This window comes from Carassius carassius, chromosome 3 (genome assembly GCF_963082965.1).
Source record: "Carassius carassius chromosome 3, fCarCar2.1, whole genome shotgun sequence".
NCBI classification, from domain to species: Eukaryota; Metazoa; Chordata; class Actinopteri; order Cypriniformes; family Cyprinidae; genus Carassius; species Carassius carassius.
The window spans coordinates 29,128,390-29,148,720 of record NC_081757.1 but is presented as its reverse complement, the minus strand read 5'-3'; the positions used below and the strand labels follow the sequence as shown (position 1 = coordinate 29,148,720).

Here is a 20,331-nt window from a genome sequence, read left to right as displayed (position 1 = left end):
CTCATTCTCTCTCTTTCCACCCCTTTTCCATCCCTATTTTCCCTTTGGGGAAGTCTGAAATAAATAATGGGCTTTCACTGTGTAATATCTTACAACATGATTGAAGGTGATGTCAACAGTGAGGGGCTGAGAGAGAGTTTGGCTGGATTATTGTTCTGAATAATCTGAATCACACTTTTCTTAAACTTCCAGTCTGTAATCCCTCTATTCTTTCCAGCTGCATATTTTCCCCTTGCTTTTACACAACCCATGTCATGACACCTGTATTTATGACATCCTGCTAAAAACTGCCACACTAAATTTAGATATATTTCAGAGAATTTTTAAATGAGAAGTGAGAGAGAGCGAGTCCAAGGCAAGGTGAATCAAACTGTATGATTCAGCCTTATATTCTTTTTTTTTTTTTAAAAAGGTGCAAAATCTGTCACTGGGGCAGTACCTTTTCAAAAGCACACCTTTTGTACCTTATTTACCACTAAAGGGTACATATTAGTACTAATTTTAGAGCAAATAAGGCCTAGTCCACACGGACACGGGTATTTTTATAACCGGAGTTTTTCCTCCTGCATTTAAAAAAAAAATCCTGTCCACATGAAAATGCAAAAACATGCTATCAAGCGCTGTCAAGAGCATGCCACACCAGCAGGCGGCGATATAACCCAAATCGTAAAGTCACCTTGGCCAATCAGAAGCAGTCAGCAGCGGGCAATCTGACGTCAAACACAGCGGATAACGGCGCACACTCTGACGTCGCAAGGCAAAAACCCCGGTTATACTGTCCACACGACAATACTGCAACCGGCGTTTCTGAAAATGCTCACCCTGGCCATAGTTTTCAAAAATGTTCGGTTTCGGTGCCCTGAAACTGCGTTTTCATGTGGACGAAAGGCCGAACCGTGTAAAAAAAGTCACGGTTATAAAATGACCCGTGTCCGTGTGGACAGGGCCTAAGTACTGTATTAATTATTGTCATTATATGTGGGACAGCATATCTCTCTATCTACTGTAAAGATGACACATAAAGAGGTTTGGTCAGAATCTGGGCTGCAGGGTTGCATTATTTATCTCATACATGTGTAAAATGCAGAATTACTGAGACTGCAGATTTGCTGTTTCAATGTGTGGTCTTCAAGAAAGCTACTTAACCTTAGGGTACTCCAGGTGGACTGTCCAGGTGGCTTGAAAATGTATGGGAAATACTGCATGCTTTGTGTTTTGAGACCTTACCAGCAGCACACGTTTTAATTCACACCTGAGGAAATTCATCTTACAGTCAGAAACTGTATAATTTTGCTTTAAAATGACAAAAACACAAAATAAAAGATGCATAGGCTTAACTGTATGAACTACATGTACACTGATCCTTATTAAAGCTACAAATGTTAATCAGTAAAGAGCGGTGAGTGATTCTCCCTTTTGTTGTTTAACTAGCATTAACAACAAACAGCAGTAGGTATATTAGGCAGCTGTCACTTATGAACTGAATCAATATACTGATTTCCTCTCAGGTGGTAACATTTACTCAAGATCTACTAGAGTTTGTATATGTAAATACTTGAAAGCTTTCTGTGCGCATGCTTCAGGGGCCCATTTCAATAAGGAGGTTCAACCAACACTGAGTAAAAACTTGAACTCTGAATTGACTTACTCTAAGATGAGAAACTTTGAGTTCCCTTTCATGGGAACTTCGAACTGCATCCTCAAGGGGTCGCTATGGGGAACACCTCTTTGTGACCCGTGTCTGAAGCATACATTGAAAAAACCCCAAAGAGTTGGCCGGCGACAGCCTCTGACGTCAATCCTCCTGCCCTGCGTATGTAGCACTGTTGGAGGTTATGGATCTCGCCACAGCAAAGTTGGACTTGCAATGGAAGTGCGCTAACAAGCTGACGCCGTGAGGCCACCTCGACGAGCGTTATCTTTCTGACCATAGCCCTCCAGCTCAGGTGAGCCTTCCATTTCTGCCTGATCTCCAAACAGAGATCAAAAAGAAATGAAAGAGGCCGTTTTTTTCTTGCATCCATATTGGTTGTGCCGACATCGAGGCAATGCGCAAAAGTGGCTATACACGGCAGCAGGTCAGACTGTGGCTTTATTACACATGATGGTGGTGCTTCAAGCATATTCAGGGGAAGTCGTGGCCTAATGGTTAGAGAGTCGGACTCCCAATCGAAAGGTTGTGAGTTCGAGTCCCGGGCCGGCCGGAATTGTGGGTGGGGGGAGTGCATGTACAGTTCTCTCTCCACCCTCAATACCACAACTTAGGTGCCCTTGAGCAAGGCATCGAACCCCCAACTGCTCCCCGGGCGCCGCAGCATAAATGGCTGCCCACTGCTCCGGGTGTGTGCTCACAGTGTGTGTGTGCATTTCGGATGGGTTAAATGCAGAGCACAAATTCTGAGTATGGGGACTGATCTGCTAAGAGACCTGGATAGAGGCGATGGCCTTTCTCCTGATCAGGTAGCCGAGTTGCGCCACCCCACGGATCTCTCTCCATACCACCAAGCAGGCGGCCTCTGCCATGGGCAGGACTATGGCGGCCATGGTGGTAGCAGAGAGACATCTGTGGATGAACCTGGCAAACATCGGGAAGAAAGAAAAGGCTTTTATTCTCCCCTTCCTAATTCCCCTGTAACCACCAGCTCTCCACCTGATCAAGGTTAGGTGGAAACTCTCGCATAACAGTCTCCTATGCTGGACCTATAATGTTTTTGGCTGGATCTATGTTCATAGCAACCACCTAACTGATGGTCCGGACTAGAAGGATGCACCGCTTGAGCGGGTCTCCAATGCAGGAGGGTAGGTGAGTATGTAACCCTTTCTGTATATACTTCTGTATTACATTGTGTGACGAGTGGGGCGGGACCGAGGGACGTGGGAACGAGGAGCGAGGCCGGTGGAGTGATTAGAGATGAACTACACCTGTTCGAACCACCGGTCTCGAGTCCCACGGAGGAGATGGAAGGATATAAAACTGGACCGACGACAGTGGACCAGGCCTGGTCTTTTTTATGTTTTGGTTTTTATTTGTGCGCATCAGTCGTCCGTGAGGGGCTGATGCGCTGTTTTGTGTTTATTTTGTTATTAAAGTCTTTGTTTGATTGTCCGCCGGTTCCCGCCTTCTTCTTCCGGATGAATATGAAGGTTTTATTATTACACATTGCTGGTGGTTATGTGTCTACTAATAAACTCTGTAAGTTTCCTTTGCAGTGCTCAGTTACAGTGTTTACTAAACACTCGTCAGCACCAGCCGTTTGGTTTCATTTTCCGGTATTAGGGGGCTGAGATCATAGGTTTCTGCGGGAGCCTCCTTGATCATCAGGCCTGGCATAGCACTGGAGAGAATTCCATGGACATCCGGCAAGGTCACCCTGAGGGGTCTCCTGGCTGCTTAGTTGTGATGTCGCATCCAGCGAGAAGTGGAGGTGGCAGTTACAGAAGTCTTCTTATATATGCTGCCTCAAGTGATGCTCCCCTTGCCAGAGGTTTGTATAATTTGAGCTTGCCTCTCCTGTCCGGTTCAGCGCCTCTGCGATGTTTAGTGTGCATGTGAACACTTTGCACACTTTCTGAAATCCACACTGTGGTAAGTTTGCACGCTAGTATTCTGCATTCTTTCTAAAATCCTATATGGGGAGGGCTTTGCATAGTTGCTTCATGCCCTTTCTTGAGTTGGTAAAAGCCCCGTTCATCTTGGGTGCCACTTCACCTATGTATCCTTGGACACCTATCTAAACAGGGTGTTGCTACTAGGGATCTGTTGAGACAGCTCCTTCAGCAAGCTTATGTAAAAGCAAGCAGTAGCCCCTGTGTGACAGGCAAGACTTGGTATAAAATGCTAGGTTCTTGGCTGTATCCCCCATATGGCACTCTTTTTTGTTGTTGTCTTTTTCTCTATAAAGTCTTTTAGTAATCATCATAAATCATATATCATTTGAAAGCTTAGAAGCCCAAGATTCATCCTGTGAAAATCACTTTGAAATCGGACATTGCTTTACCATGGAAATGGTACTTTAAAATCTAATGGCGGTCACCTCCCCCTTAGTGGGCAGGGCCAAGTGTCATAAAACATAATGCATTACGGTCTTCTAGAACCAAAACGTTTTATAATCTTGGCAACAAACATATCATTGGAAAGTCTCAGTAGTTCATATTTGGTGGTTATTTTGAGATAGAAGTAAAATTCAAAGAGAAATCAGGAGAAAAATTCATTAAGCAAAATTCAAAATAGTTTTGATGACTCCCAGTGGCTGTGTGTGGTACGACGCCCTAAATAAAATCTCACAGGAACCTCAATTTTTTTCATATCAACTTCAAATTTATAACATAACTTATTTAGACACAAGGCTTTAATTTTATACTAATTTTAGAGTAAAACCTGTTATGTAAAATATTTATAATAAATAAAATAAAATAAAATTAATATAGCGCATATTATTTACAGTACATTTAAACTTCTACAACTTTTTGATACTTCAATTTTTTGAAAACATTCCACATTTTGCCAAAATCTGCGAATTTTCTTCTTTAAAAAGAGACCAACCTTATGTTTATATTCCAATTTGTTCATAAATTACAGCAATTTTAGTTTGGATAGTGCACTTTAATGCCTATTTAAAAAATGGGGGGTGACAGTAAGCTTTCAACTCTACCCCGGGCTGAGGCCCTAACGGTTAAGTTGGGTATGTAGCTTAGGCCTTTGAACGTAAGGGGTACTGTCACAGACAGCCATCTAATCGTCCCAGGGGCAGCTCACATGGAAATGGTTGGTACTTAGTGTTCGTCTTGATTCTGGCCTGCACTCCACTCAGCATGGCGGCTTGGGTATACGGTTCCCCATGGCGACCCCTAAAGGATGCAATTCGAAGTTCCCTTGAAAGGGAACGTCTCAGTTATGGATGTAACCATGGTTCCCTAGTAGGGAACGAGGCACTGTGTCCTCTAGCTACCTGCCATGCTTTGGACACAAGCTTCAGATGAAAAAGTGAATGACGTGTTCTCCCATTGCCTGTTTATAATTGCGCCGGTAGCGACACTAGTTGGTGTTTTTTCAATGTATGCTTCAGACACAGATCACGATGAGGTGTTCCCCATAGCGACCCCTAGAGGATGCAGTGTCTCGTTCCCTACTTAGGGAACCATGGTTACATTCGTAACCTGAGACGTTTTTGGCTTCAGAACAACTGAATTGTGTAAGTTTAGTCAACACTGGGTAGGTTGACACTAATTTTAGCGTGTGCACCATGACTATGAAAAGCCATAATCAATGGAGCTCAGATATTACGTCAATAAGACGTCTGCATACTTCAGACTCAATACAAGTTTAATTCTTATCACCGTTATAATAATCACAGGAGAAAACTGGCAGGACAGTAGGTTATTGAACTAATAGGCTATTAATTTTCGTGGTATCTCACTGGCAAAAAATATATATAGAATAATAATAGGTTTGTCAAACCCAGTTTTCCTCATTTCAGGGTTAACATACTCAGAGTTTTCACTTAACCTCCTTTCTGAAATGGGCCCCAGGTGTGTATAAAACAGTGCCAGTACCAGACTGAGTTCTGTGCCTTTTTCATGTATGCATTTTTTTAATCCGCCTATATTTACCTAAAGACACCTCATACTGTTGCCATGATATATAACATAATACCATATCTGACTGAATATGCATGTTATGGCTGGAGGACTTCTGAGGAACTCTGTTATCATTGTATTGTAGGTGTACTGATAGCTAATCAATGTTACAAAATAAAATAACGGTGTACAAAAAGGCCCTCACTAAGAGCAGAACATAGATGATGAGAAATGCACATCAACATCTTTGTAAAACCTTTGCAAAACTCCTAGCCTAATGGTTTCTTGTGAGAAAACAGATTAGCTGTAAAGTCATGGACTATGTAGATATAGAGATAGGCAAATAAAAAGATAGACAATGACCATTTAGTGAGGTATCAAACTTTAAAATTTAGGAAAATTACAAACACTGAATATTGCTTCCAGACTTGAAATGTATAAAATTTCATAAAAAATGACAGACAAACTATTCTTCCATTTTGCTCTAAGTCTTTTCTTTCTTCTGATGCTTTGTAACCCCACTGTTTACACCCTCTTCCATCAATTTTTCAAGCCCTCACATTCCAATTCCTTTCCATCAGTTATATATTCTCTCCTTTGCATCTGTGACTCTGTCTAAGCTTCAATCTTATCCTTTCTTGATGGATGAGATAGGTAATTGCAGGTAGATCTGAATATGTATTGTTTCAGTTTCAGCTGAGAGAAAAATGAAATTATTTTATGAGGAGATTTTCAGTTGTTTAAACTTCAGTCTACAGTTTAAGGTAAGAGTTAAAGATGAACGTGCTCTCTGATTAGGCTTTAATAATAACAAAGTGTCATAATTAAATTCCCATCAATCTTAGCTTCCCCATGCACAAATTAATGCCTGAATCATTATGCAAATTAATAAGTCATATTCCCATAATAAATTTTGCAGCTAACCACTGTAACTTCGTCTTGTTTTACTTGTTGACCTGAGGCAGATTTTTTTTCCTTTGAGGGAAGTAAGTATTATTGTATCGTTTCAGTTCTATATTTTATTGTGGGCATACAATATTACCATCAGTCATCATCTATCGTATTTCTTGTGAACAATGAATAGACTACATTGCTGCATCTTTCTGAGTTTAGTTGGAAAAAATGTGGACCTCTGGGCTAATGACTTCTCCAAAGACTAATTGGAGTCAAGTGTTTCAATCAATGAGATGAGATTGGAGGTGCCCTGGTCTAGAAGTTGTCACAATGTTGTCATGCAAAGTTACTGATAAAATCTGTATCTCAAGAAAAATCTTTAAAAAAATAACTAATAAATTTTTTTATTAATCAATTAGTTGAGATAGTAAAATTTAAATATAACAGATGTCAGATAGTTGCAGATGCATCACATTTCCAGTCTAAGCACATATATTTTTGAGTGTTAATTATTATTATTACTTTTTATAATTTTTTCCTCCTTCTCTATAACAGGAAATACAAGAGATTGTGATGGTGGTTATGTTTTTTTTTAAAAATAATGTTTTTTTAAGGTTTTTTTTTTAAATGTTTTTTATACATCCTCTTGGTGCCCTTGAATGGCAACCAATGGGTATGCATTGTTCCTCTTTAGGAACTCGAGCTGCGTCAAAAACGCTATGGGGAACGCGCTTAGCGTGAGCAACTCTGAATATTGTGTGTAATCTGTCTAATGGAAGAGCGTGACGACACGGGCAGGGTGACGTAAGTGACCTGGAAGCTATAAAAGCATGTGCCGCGCAGCTGGCGTCAGCTTCGCATCTTTCAACAAGCGCTCTGTGTGTGAATGTCCTCAGTTTGTCTTTGATTCTTATTTACTGTTGTCTGTCTCATAGAGCTCCAGAAAGATGTCAAAAAGCAATGCAAAAAATAAAAAAATAAAAACGTGTTACAGGCTGTGTGTTCCTCCCTGCCCAAGATATATAATGAGTGGGGATACACACAGTCTGTGTCGATGGTCTGCCGGAGGGCTCTCTTCATGTCAGAATTACGTCGGACCGCTGATATCTCCCTCCGTGCCACCATGGAGACTGCCCGTGGCTGTGGAGAGACATTTATGGCTGACCCTGTCGGAAATTAAAGAGAAAGACAGGGTCTGCCTTATGGATGCCCCGCTTCAGCCTTCTGGCCTGTTCGGCGACGCTGTCAACTCAGTTATCGACAGGTTTCAGGAGGCACGCTTACAAGCGGCTGCGTTCCATAAGTTCCTCCCTCGCTGCTCTCTCGGGGCATCTGGGCGGGAAATGCCCCAGCCGCATGCCAGCTCCTCGTGTAGGGAAGCTCAAAAACAGAGCTCTGGGTAGGGGGCTTCTAAACCCAAGTTAGATCTTAGGGCAGTTATTGAAGCCAGAAGTCCTCTGCCAAAAAGTCCTGACGCCAGGGGTCCAAGACTTCAGATAGCAGCCCCTGCTGGGATAGAGTGGGGTACACCGCACTACACGGTGCCCATCTCGTCTCAGTGCCCTCGGGAAGTCAGTCTGCCAGCCCTGCCAGAGTTCCAGCTTCCAGCGAGCACCGCTCTCAGTATTTTCCGCCCGCGAGTGTAGTGGAGCTGAGAGGCTCGCCACCCCTTCGGGGATCTCAGAAACAGCCAGTTCAAATAAACACCGATCTGGCTGCTTCAGTAACACCAGAGGTCAGTCTCGAGAGACTGATTCCATTAGTAGATTATTTAGCAGCATGGAATCTAATGCCGAAAGTATCTCAATGGGTCCTGTGCACAGTAGAGAAAGGCTACCGTATTCAGTTCGGCTATCCACCGCAGATATTCAAAGGGGTTACCCCGATGCTAGTTGGCCCCGAGCAGGCTCTGGTTATGGAACAGGAAGTGAATACCCTATTAAGGAAGGAGGTCATCGAGATGGTCCCTCCTCGAGACAGGGAGTCCGGGTTTTACTGCCGGTATTTCATAGTTCCAAAGAAGTATGGGGGGGTTGCGTCCGATCATAGATTTATGTGTACTTAATCGATCAGTTATGACACTGAAGTTCAAAATGCTCACCAACACACATGTTGTAGCTCAAATGAGATCCGAGGACTGGTGTGTCACCATAGATCTCAAAGATGCATACTTCCACAACACAGGAAGTTTCTGAGGTTCGTTTTCAGGGGCAAAGCTTACCAATATCGAGTACTTCCCTTTAGCCTTGCACTCTCACCCCACACGTTCACGAAATGTGTAGATGCAGCTCTGGTTCCTCTGTGTATGCAGGGCATCCGCATTCTCAATTATATTGATGATTGGTTGATTTTAGCTCAGTCAGAGCAGATGGCGGTTCAACATCGAGATGTCATTCTCGCACACATGGGGGAGCTGGGTTTGAGACTGAATGCCAAGAACAGTGTACTTTCTCCAGTTCAGGGAACCACCTATCTAGGCGTAGTGTGGGATTCGACCACGATGCAGGCACATCTGTCCCCTGCTCGTATCGAGTCGATCCTCATGTCAGTCAAGAGAGTCAAAGAAGGCCAGTCAAACAGTTTCAGAGATTGTTGGATCTGATGGCAGCTGCATCCAACGTGATACCTCTTGGCCTGCTGTACATGAGACCCCTACAGTGGTGGCTCAAGACCAAGGGGTTCTCCCCGGGGGGGATTCCACTTTGAACTATCAAGGTCACGCGGTGATGCCTCCGTGCCTTAGACATGTGGAAGAAACCTTGGTTCTTGAATCAGGGCCCAGTGCTGGGAGCTCCTTGTCACTGTGTAACGCTAGCGATGGATGCGTGCCTCACTGGTTGGGGTGTGGTCATGAGTGGCTACCCTGCCCTTGGTCGATGGAGCGGTCACCATCTAACATGGCATATCAATTGTCTAGAGATGCTAGCCATCTATCGAGGACTAAATTACTTCCTCTCAGACCTGAAAGGTCACCATGTGTTGGTGTGCACCGACAACACATCGGTGGTCTCTTATATCAACCACCAGGGAGGTCTGCGTTCGCGCCCCTTGTACAAGCTGGCACACCAGATCCTTCTGTGGTCCCAGGGCAAACTCCTCTTACTCAGAGCAGTATATATTCCTGGGAAATTAAATGTGAGAGCAGACATACTGTCGAGGCAGGGGCCGAGGCCCGGAGAATAGAAGCTTCACCCCGAGGTGGTGAAACAGATATGGAGAATTTTTGGCAAAGCTCAAGTGGACCTCTTTGCGACTCAAGAGACATTGCAATGTCCCTTTGGTTTTCTCTAGTTCATTCAGCTCCCCTGGGACTGGACGTTATGATCTGGCCAAGGCTTCGTCTGTACTCATTTCCCCCATTGCTCTGCTCCTGGGAGTTCTGCCGAGAGTATGCTGGGAAGGGGGCCATCTGTTGTTAGTAGCCCTGTTCTGGCCGGGCCGAGTATGGTTCTCAGATCTAGTCTTGCTCCTCGACTGCTCTCCATGGGAGATACCGATCAGGACAGACCTACTCTCACAGGCACAGGTTACCTCACCCGGAGTTGTGTAAACTGTGGCAGGGGCCACAACTCATAGCATCCGGTCTCTCAACCAAGGTTGTTGGTTTCACGCCGAAGGTTTACGTGGCGGCCATTGCGGCCTACCAATGTCCTTCTCAGTGGTCAGTCTTTGGGAAGACCCCCTAGTTACACGTTTCTTCCGCAGTGCGGTGAGGCTGAGGCCTCCAGTGCGTTCCCGTATCCCCCTCTGGGAATTGGTTGTGGTGTTAGAAGCTCTTTGTAAAGCTCCATTTGAGCCAATACAAGATATATCAGACAGACATCTGACCCTTAAAACTGCCTTTCTGTTGGGTATCACCTCTCTGAGGAGAGTTGGAGATCTTCAGGCCCTCTCAGTGGCCCCTACTTATCTTAACTTTGCGTGTACATTTGTACAGAAGTGTACATTTCCTCCAAGATACACTATCAAATAAAAAATCCCGACCCATATAAACTGCTTAAAACATCTTGATTCAGTCAGATTTACTGAACAGAAAGTGTTGTTAGTGTGCCTGTCACAGCATGTCAAACTTGTATTAACATGTTTTGCTCCAGTATTTATGATGATTCATAAAAGCTTACACCACAAAATATTGTGTTGATAAATAGGTTCATAGTGCATTTTCATTGCTTTTTCTGTTGAGTTCAGCGCATGACATGCGGCAAATAAACTGAGAGCTGATACTTCGCTTCTCCTGCATAGCACTGCAACTGGTTAATATGGGTACCAAAATATACGCTTTTTGCGCATGCAATGTGAAACAGGCCTTAGTCAGAACAACTTTATAAAGTCAGCAACACTGTATTGTTCAGTGATGAAACAGATGAAGTCAGTTTGAGAAAGTGTGATGTTAAAGGGATAGTTCACCCAAAAAAGAAAATTATGTCATTAATAACTCAACAAATTCTAACTGACCCTCTGATGTCACATGAACTACTTTGAAGATGTTTTAATTACTTTTATGGACAATATACCGTACACAAGTTTTCAATGGAGGGACAGAAAGCTCTCGGACTTAATCTAAAATATCTTAAACTGTGTTCCGAAGATGAACGGAGGTCCTACGGGTTTGGAACGACATGAGGGTGAGTAATAAATGACATAATTTTCATTTTTCGGTGAACTAACCCTTTAATTGCAGGTGACCTTGTGGCAAGATGTGCATGGCAACATTTAAATGACCAAATAGTGAAAAGAGGTTTATAAAATGAATGCAAAGCTCAGGGAAAGCGATGTAGCAGAACCCATGAGTCAAGTGGGCTTTTAAAAAGGTCTAATATTTAGCAAAGAAAATAAACCATGATAAATATATCATTGACATTCACAGTCGTATTCAAGACCAGACAAGGAGGCATGTATAAAAACTTATTGGGTGAAACAAGACAGGTGACACCATTCATGAAACCATGAACCAGGGAAACAAGACTTAATAATAATAGCCAGAAAATAAAGAGCAACCGCTCTGTCATGGAGGGCAGACTTATGATACAGTACATGACAGCTTAGTGCAATGTAATGAATCTGGGAGATATTGGTGATTTATCGGTCCTTTTTAATTTTTTTTTTTCATTGGGAAGGCCTGAAACCTTCTTGAGTTGAGCTGTGTGCCTAAAAACTTGACAGCTGTGGATGGGACAGACATTTTGTTGGTAGAGATGGAAAGGCCAAAATCTAAGCACTCAAAGGTCAAATAGATTATAAAGTAAAATTTATCTCGCAGTTGGCACAGAAACTGTTAAAATCTGGATGAATTGGGATGACTTTGAAGGCTCATGTGATGTGTACTTTTGACCTACGCTTCTTAAACAGTGGTTTTAAATATTTCTATAGGTTGATTAAATGTCTACAGTAACCAAGATAAGGTTGATATGAAACCATTTGATGTGTGTGTGTGTGTGTTAAATATATACATATACATTCATAAATACATACATTATATATATATGATAAACACACACACACACACACACACACACACACGTCTTTTTTGACTTTTTTTTTTTGTTCTAAAATAAATATATATTGTTTTTCAAATTTATGTAAAAATTGAAGAAATTATTGTTGCTTTATGCTATGTGTTTTATGTTAAAAGGCAGTTAAAGTGGTTACCAGTGTCACACAAAAATGAAAAAAAAAAAAAAAAATCTGTCATCATTTACTTGCCCTCGTGTTGTTCCAAATTCATAAGATGTTTGTTTAACTTAAAAAAAATAAGATATTTTAAATAAACATGAAAAATTTATATTCGTCAATTGAACGTTCATTCAACCAAAACAAAATTCAGAAAGTTAATAAAGGCATATTAAACATAATCAGTTTAATCCAGGCCTTCTAAAGAGACATGGTGACATCATATAATGAACATTCTTTACAGAAGAAATATTAATCAATGGTAATGCAATATTAATCTATTTAAATATTGATCAATGCACATACATAGAGCATATATATATGTGTTAAAGGGAGGCTCAACTGTAAAAACAAAACAAAAAAAAGTACAAAAAGCTCATGCAAAACAACTCAGCACATGCATGGTTAAAATGACAGCTGGTCAGTTGGTGAAAGATGGCATCGTTTGTTAACACCTGGAAGCAATAACAACATGGTCTTCTACTGTGGCAGAGAGTTTTAGAAAGGATATCTAAGGTGAAAGTAAAATGATCTCGGGCTTGTCAAGATAAAGTTCGAGGTGAGGGGTAGACATCCAGTTGGGTATGTCAGAGAGATATGCAGAGAACCTCTTCTAGATCATAGACATGGAGACAGAAGGAGGGAATGAGATATGAGGCAGAGTTTTATCAACCCAGCAGTCGTAAAAATGCCTTCGGAATGGAAAAATGTTCTGTATGATCTGAAGTAAATGGGGTAGAGCAGGTGCCCAAGCTCCCTGTGGTGAACTCTAGGTAAGATATAAACCAGGAAATGTCTTATTTTACAATATTTTATGTTGATGCTATGGAATTACATTAAAATAATATACTTAAAGTGCTAGTTCACACAAAAATTAGTTTACTCACCAAACGTGTTTCCAAACCTGTATGAATTTCTTTCTTCTTCTTCTTTTTTGAACAATACATTTTTTTGAAGAATATTGGTAGTCAGTCAGTTGCTGGTATTTGGTATACTTTCAAAGTATGAAAAATAATGATGATAATAATAAATATAATAATAATAATAAATTAATATATAATATGGAAGTCAATGGCTACCAGCAACTTTTTGGCTACACACATTATGTTGTGTTCAACAGAAGAAAGAGACACATACAGTTTTAAAACAATTTAGGGTTGAGTAAATTATGACAGAAATGTCATTTTTGTTTATTAAAAATGACAAGCATGTTCTTAAAGGTGACATATTATGCCCCTTTTTACATTATCTAATATGTCGCAGCTGTCCCCAGAATGTGTCTGTAAAGTTTCAGCTCAAAATACCCCAAAGATAATTTATTACATACTTTAGAAAATACCTAATTTGGAAGCAGAAACACTGTTTTTCATGGCAGTCTCTTTAAATGCAAATGAGCTGCTGCTCCCCGCCCCCTTTTCCAGCTTGGACATGTTAAAACATCTGTTTTGGTTCTGATTATCATGTTTATCGCTCTGAAATCATGCATTTTACCATAATTAGTTTAAACTTCTGATATATCATTTTCTGAGTGCACACATCTAAAGCACATGGACAGAAAGTTTACGTTAAAAACACACATGAGTTACAAAAACCGTTATGTCTGTGAAGGTTAGATCTGTGTGGCAGCAGCGATATACAATAAATTAATCAATAATTCCACTGCTCTCTTGTCTCCTTTGAGGCTGGGACTCTAAATAGTGTTCTGTGCTTGTCTGTGCAGGCAGACAGAAGAGTTTGCTCAAACTTTCACCATGACATTTGAACTTGTACACCTTTGTCGCTTGCAAAATCAAAATGACAGAACGTGGGTGGAACCTTACAGATTTAGAGGGCGGTAATATTATAATGAGATCCCTTTGCCACGTCAATAAAGGGGAGCGAAATTAGACACACAGAAAATGGCAAAACAAAGTTACTGGGTTAACCTATTTCACCTGATTATAACACTTAAAACTTGGAAAAGTCAGATATTCATGATATGCCACCTTTAAAAAATAAAACAAAAATAATATAAGTTGTCTTTAATATATGACTGGTGTACTGCCAGATGAACTCACAAACATAAGAATTTATGGTAAACTAAAATATACACTGTAAAAAAAAGCACTCTTCTGGAAGGACATTATTTAGTAATTGGAAATTAGAAACGGAAATTTCCATTAACCTTAAACACAACACAATGAAATAGAAAATTCATTCAAACAAACAAACAAAAAAATAAAAAGGTAAATAAATAAATATAAACAAAAAAGTAAATAAATCTTTAAGTTCAATTTGTTTCACAAATCATTTAAAGGTGCAATGTGTAAAATTTAGAACTATCTATTTACAGAAACGCAATGTAATATATATAACTATGTTTTCAGAGGTGTATAAAGACCTTTCTTAATGAACCGTTATGTTTTTATTACCTTAGATTGAGCTATTTATATCTAAATACACCGCGGGTCCCCTTACATGAAAGTCACCACGTTTGTACACACTCTAAAAACTGCTGGATTGAAAACAACCCAATTATTTTAGCAACCCAGTGCTGGGTCAAAAAGGAACGAACCCAACGCTGGGTTATTTGGGTTATTAGTATGATTTTTTAGAGGGTGTTTATCACTGCATTTAAGAAGGAAACCGACTGTATTTAGAAAATGTTCGATTTCATTTTGCATGGAATGCTTGATAAGGCAGGGTTTGTGAGCTCAGCACCGCCAAACAGTATAGAAGCCCAAGAGGCAAAACTCTGTTGTGTTATGGGTAACAGTCTGTAGATGGCGCTGTGGAGGCGCAGCCGCCATTATGGACTGAGAGCTGCTGAAATCGTTAGCGCCAGTTTGAGTGTAGAGGTTTTGCTGTCCGTTTTTTGCTGAATTTACAGGATTTTACTGGCAAAAAGGTTGCCAATAAAATCCTGTAAAAATGATGTTAATTGCTGTAAAATGGATTACAGGACATTACTGCAAAGCAAATTACAGTGAATTGCTGTATGTGAAATACAGTAGTTTGTAGTATTTTTTACAGTAACATTGAATTTTACTAATAGTTTATTTTACAGCAATATTTTGTAAATTTACTAAAGTACAGTATTTACCTGGCAAAAAAGTTGCCAATAAAGTCCTGTAAATATATTTTACAGCATTTTTTTGTAATTTCATTAAATCACAGTATTTAACTGGCAACAAAAGTTGCCAATAAAATCATGTAAATACCCATAAATACAATATGATGTTGTAATAATTTAACAATGAAACTGCTTTAAAGAATAATTTTAACAGTAAACTATAAAATACTGATATAAATGCATTATCATGAGCTCTATCTTAATACATTTACAAATGAATAAAAACCAAGTCAATGATGTTGCAAATAAGTATTTATTAAAACTGGCAGAAAGACATTGCAAGGCTTTTACTGGTAAAATAAAAATGTCAGTCTTTCAACAGTTAAATCTTATCATAAAAATAGCATAGCATCACAAATAACTGTTTAAAAAAGCCATATTCAGAGTAGAACATTAACTTTCTATAAAAATGAAGGTCAATCAACAGAATTTGTATAATTTTGGTAAAAAAAATGTTTTAAAGAAAAGGATTAAAATAAAATGCTGGAATCAACATTAAATCACAAATTCTGTTGTTTGAGCTTATGTTCTATTAAATTAAGAATATTCCTGCAAAAGACAATTTAATAAATACATACTGAAAGTCCATCAACTTTCTGAGATGAGCAAACACATGAGGGTTGTCCCTCTTGTCTGAGACTTTTCCACTTGTTTTGCCTCTATGCGTCCATCTTGTATCCAGTGAGTGTTGTGATTCCAAGAAAACATCTGCACAAAAAAACAAGCAAAAGCATCAGGATAAAGTTATGTATCAAATGAAACTAGCTCAATAAAATAAATGTCAAAATGCCACTTATACAATACAATCAGCATTTACCAGTACTTAACAGGTTACTCCACCCCAAAATGAAAATCTTGCCATTAATCACTTACCTCCATGTAGTTCCAAACCCGTAAAAGCTTCGTTCGTCTTCAGAACACAATTTAAGATATTTTGAATGCAACCGGGAAGATTGTGACTGTCCCATAGACTCTCCAGTAAATACCACTGTCAAGGCCCAGAAAAGTATGAAAGACATCATCAGAATAGTCTATCAGTGGTTCAACTGTAACGTTATGAAGCGACGAAAATACTTTTTGTTTGCAAAGAAAACTAAAATAAGGATTTATTCAACAATTAGTCTCCTCTGTGTCAGTGTAGTGCCATTTTTGGAGAGTATCTGTTGGACACACACTACATAGCCTGTTCTGTGTCAGCTGGGTCACATGGACACGCTTTCTATGTTTATTTACGCTTTGATTTGAACGAAAACAGCGTATCCGTGTGGTGCGGCTGACATAATAAAAAATAAAGACTTTGTTGAATAAAGTTGTTCTTTTTGTTTTCTTTGCATACAAAAAGTATTCTTGTAGCTTCGTAAAATTACAGTTGAACCACTGATGGCAGATGGACTGTTCTGACAATTCTTTTCATACTTTTCTGGGCTTAGACATTGTTAATTGTTTGGCTGTCAGTGGGACAGACGCAAGCCTCCCGGTTCTCTTCTGAAATATCTTAAATTGTGTTCCGAAGACGAACATAGCTTTTACGGGTTTGGAACGACATTAACAGTTAACAGTGATGAATGACTACATTTTCATTATGGGGTGGAGTAACCCTATAAATAAGTAACCTTTTTCGCAAATGAAATTACTTAAGTAAAACCAGAGATGGAAAGTAACGAATTACATTTACTCGCGTTACTGTAATTGAGTAGCTTTTTTGTGTACTAATACTTTTTAAAGTAATTTTTTAAATCTGTAATTTTACTTTTACTTAAGTATATTTTGTTTAAAGTATTGTACTTCGCTACATTTTAAAACACATTAATTACTGAGTAAAAAAAAAAAAAAAATCGCTCCCTGGAAACTACGTCAGTAAATAATGAGCAGGAGGGCAAACTGGCGCTAAAATCACAAGAAAGATGCAGACGGACAAAACAGGCGTTAGTGGTGCAGACACCGCTGAAAACGAAACCCCGTCATATTCTGAAATTGAACTCGAAGGAAATGAAGTGAACCCCTGGCCATATGTATGCTCTATTATGCAGTGTAAGCTGTACTTGCCTAGGAAAACCAAACTAGCAGCTTATAAAATCTCGACGAGACATCCACTCTTCGCAAGAATGTAGAGGTAAATAATTGCATCGTTGCATTGGTGGTTAAAATGAAGCTTTGACATTTTAGCAAGAGGTTTTGCACAAATTAGCCAAAAAGACAGTGGTGAGGAGTGTGCTATATATATCGTCTGCGATGATAATATATTTTTTGTTTTAATGATGTGCGCACGCATTTATAGTGCGTTCTTTCACTGTGTGATTCAGTCTCCTAAAATGCATTTAGAATGATCACAAAATTGAAGATATAGGGGCAGAAAATTCACATATTTATATAATTTCATATATTAAATCAAAATCACACAAAGAATGCCGTCTGTTCCTCCAAAAATCATCATGAATATATACATATATATATATAACAGTTCAGTAAACAAGTTAATTAAGAGACTTGCGTTTTAGACACCATATTGCCTTTTTTAGCTCTATTTCTACAACAGAAAATAATTCCAAACACAGCCACCAAAGCACAGTTTTGCGTCTCTGAGCAACGTGACAGTGTGATGAATGAATCAACCGTTTAAATGATTCGGTTCAATCGCAATGACTCACTTATTAACAGTGACTTGCTGACACATACTGGCCATTTTAATTTCACATTTAAAATATCTTTTGATTTTTTTTTTATAATTAATTTCTTATCATTTCAAATGAGTATTCAACATTTTATGTCTTGTATATCAAAACATTATTCATGCATTTGTAACTGCAGGTTAAATGCATTCTTGTCCTGCACTAAGTGAAGTGACATTCGGCCAAGTATGGTGACCCATACTCAGAATTTGTGCTCTGCATTTAACCCATCCAAAGTGCACACACACAGAGCAGTGAACACACACACACACACTGTGGACACACACCCGGAGCAGTGGGCCGCCATTTATGCTGCGGCGCCCGGGGAGCAGTTGGGGGTTCGGTGCCTTGCTCAAGGGCACCTAAGTCGTGGTATTGAGGGTGGAGAGAGAACTGTACATGCACTCCCCCCACCCACAATTCCTGCCGGCCCGGGACTCGAACTCACAACCTTTCGATTGGGAGTCCAATTCTCTAACCACCAGGCCACGACTTCCCCTACACTAAACAGTGTAATACATCTAAATGCCACTTCCAATGAATCTTCTGCATTTCCTCTGCATCAAAAGATGAGTTTGTTGATACTGATTTGCCTGGTAACAGCCCAAATGTTTTATTATTCTAAATAACTGATTCCTTTAATTAAAAACAACTAGTTTGAGATTAATAGACCTATCCCAGGGGTGTCAAACTCAGTTCCTGGAGGGCCATAGCCCTGCAGAGTTTAGTTCTAACCCTGGTCCAGCACACATATCATATAGTTTTCAAATAAACCTAAATGATTAGATTAGCTGGATCAGGTGTGTTTAATTAGGGTTAAATCTAAACTGTGCAGGACTGTGGCTCTCCAGGAACTGAGTTTGACACCCTTGGCCTGTCCCATTTTTGACTCCCTCCCACTGACTACGTTTAAATGCAGCCAATATCCTGTTCAAAACCGGGATATTAGCAATAACCCGGTCGCGCACGGCCATGTAAACACCGGCAAAAACCCGGATATGCTCATATCCCGGTTTTTAAAAACCGGGATATTATACCTGGGGTACCCCTTTTCTAACCCGAATATTTGGTCTTGTAAACGCATTTCGGCATATCCCCATCAAAATGTGTGTTCTGCGCATGTTCTATTCACAACGAATCTTGGTCTTTTGAGTAGAGACGGCACATAAAAAACCCCCGTGTGCAGTATAGAGGCACAGTAGTGTCAAGTGCTGCTAGTGGATCAGTACCAGCGTCAAAGCGCCAAACAAAGACTATCGCTTTCTGCCCCAAACTATTCATTATCTGCCTGCTGCTGCTGTTGTTGTTGTTGTCTTTGGATACAGGAAGAAGAATTGGAAATGACGCATATTGCGTCTTGTTGTCCGTACGTCCAGACGCTAACCGTGCGTCGCCGTTTACATCGGGATTGGTAACTCTCTCTGCTCACGCATGTAAACGGGTTATCCCGAATGTTTCAGAAACCCAAATAGTGACCTTAACCCGACCATAACCCGAATTTTAACAGCATGTAAACGTAGTCATTGTTAAAATGTAACTAAAAAAGTAATTTTTACTCTGAGTAAATTTTAAATGAGCTACTTTTTAGTTTTACTTGAGTAGATTTTTAGACTGGTACTTTTACTTGTACTTAAGTTAAATTTCATTAATGTAATGGTACTTTTACTTGAGTAGAATATTTTTGTACTCTTTCCACCTCTGAGTAAAACTTGTTACCTTTGAAAAAATTAATGTGTGCAAAAGATGCCTGCTCCCGGGACGCACAATGTTGAGGTATGAATTCACAACCATCTGACCCTCAAATAGTCAAAAGCCACTGGGTGGACCTGAAATGAATAAATATAAGCAATAATGTAACCTACAATGCAGTATTTCAATATAAAATGTAATCTAAATTACAAGTTTATCAAATTATTTAAATAATTAATACATAACCTAATAAAATCAGCTTCAGAGTCTTGAAGCATCAAACATTTCTCCACATCAGCTGCTATTCTTTGCACCAACAAGACATAAAGAAAATAATCTTGTGATTTCTTTAAAGCATTATGTACTGTAAATGAGACCAAAATTAACACCCAAAAAGGCATGTATTTTAGAATAAACAAACTATTATAAATTAATAATTATTATAATAATTTATAATTATAAATTGTAATATTACATTGTAGAACTGTACCACCAATCAAATTAAATAATTAACAGTGCAAAATTACAACTGTATAATGACATGAAATTTGAAAATACAATTAATAAATGTTGGAAAAATGCAATGCTACTTATTAATCCTGAAACTAATCCGCCATTAGGTGGCAGTAAATAACTTAATGAGGGAATCAACTGAGTCATTCATTGAACCGATCCGTTCAAAAAGATGAATCATTTAGCTAAATTTTGGAGAGTTTTGAT

At 39.5% G+C, this 20,331-nt stretch overlaps 1 long non-coding RNA gene across 1 annotated transcript; it reads right to left on the bottom strand.

Moving 5' to 3' along the window:
- Positions 1-15,877: 15,877 nt before the first annotated feature.
- On the bottom strand, positions 15,878-19,982 carry LOC132114833 (uncharacterized). Its single transcript, XR_009425370.1, has 3 exons — positions 19,858-19,982; positions 19,639-19,748; positions 15,878-15,961 (listed from the first exon to the last, which is right to left on the bottom strand). It is a non-coding gene; the product is annotated as an uncharacterized LOC132114833 (long non-coding RNA).
- Between the last annotated feature and the right edge of the window lie 349 nt (positions 19,983-20,331).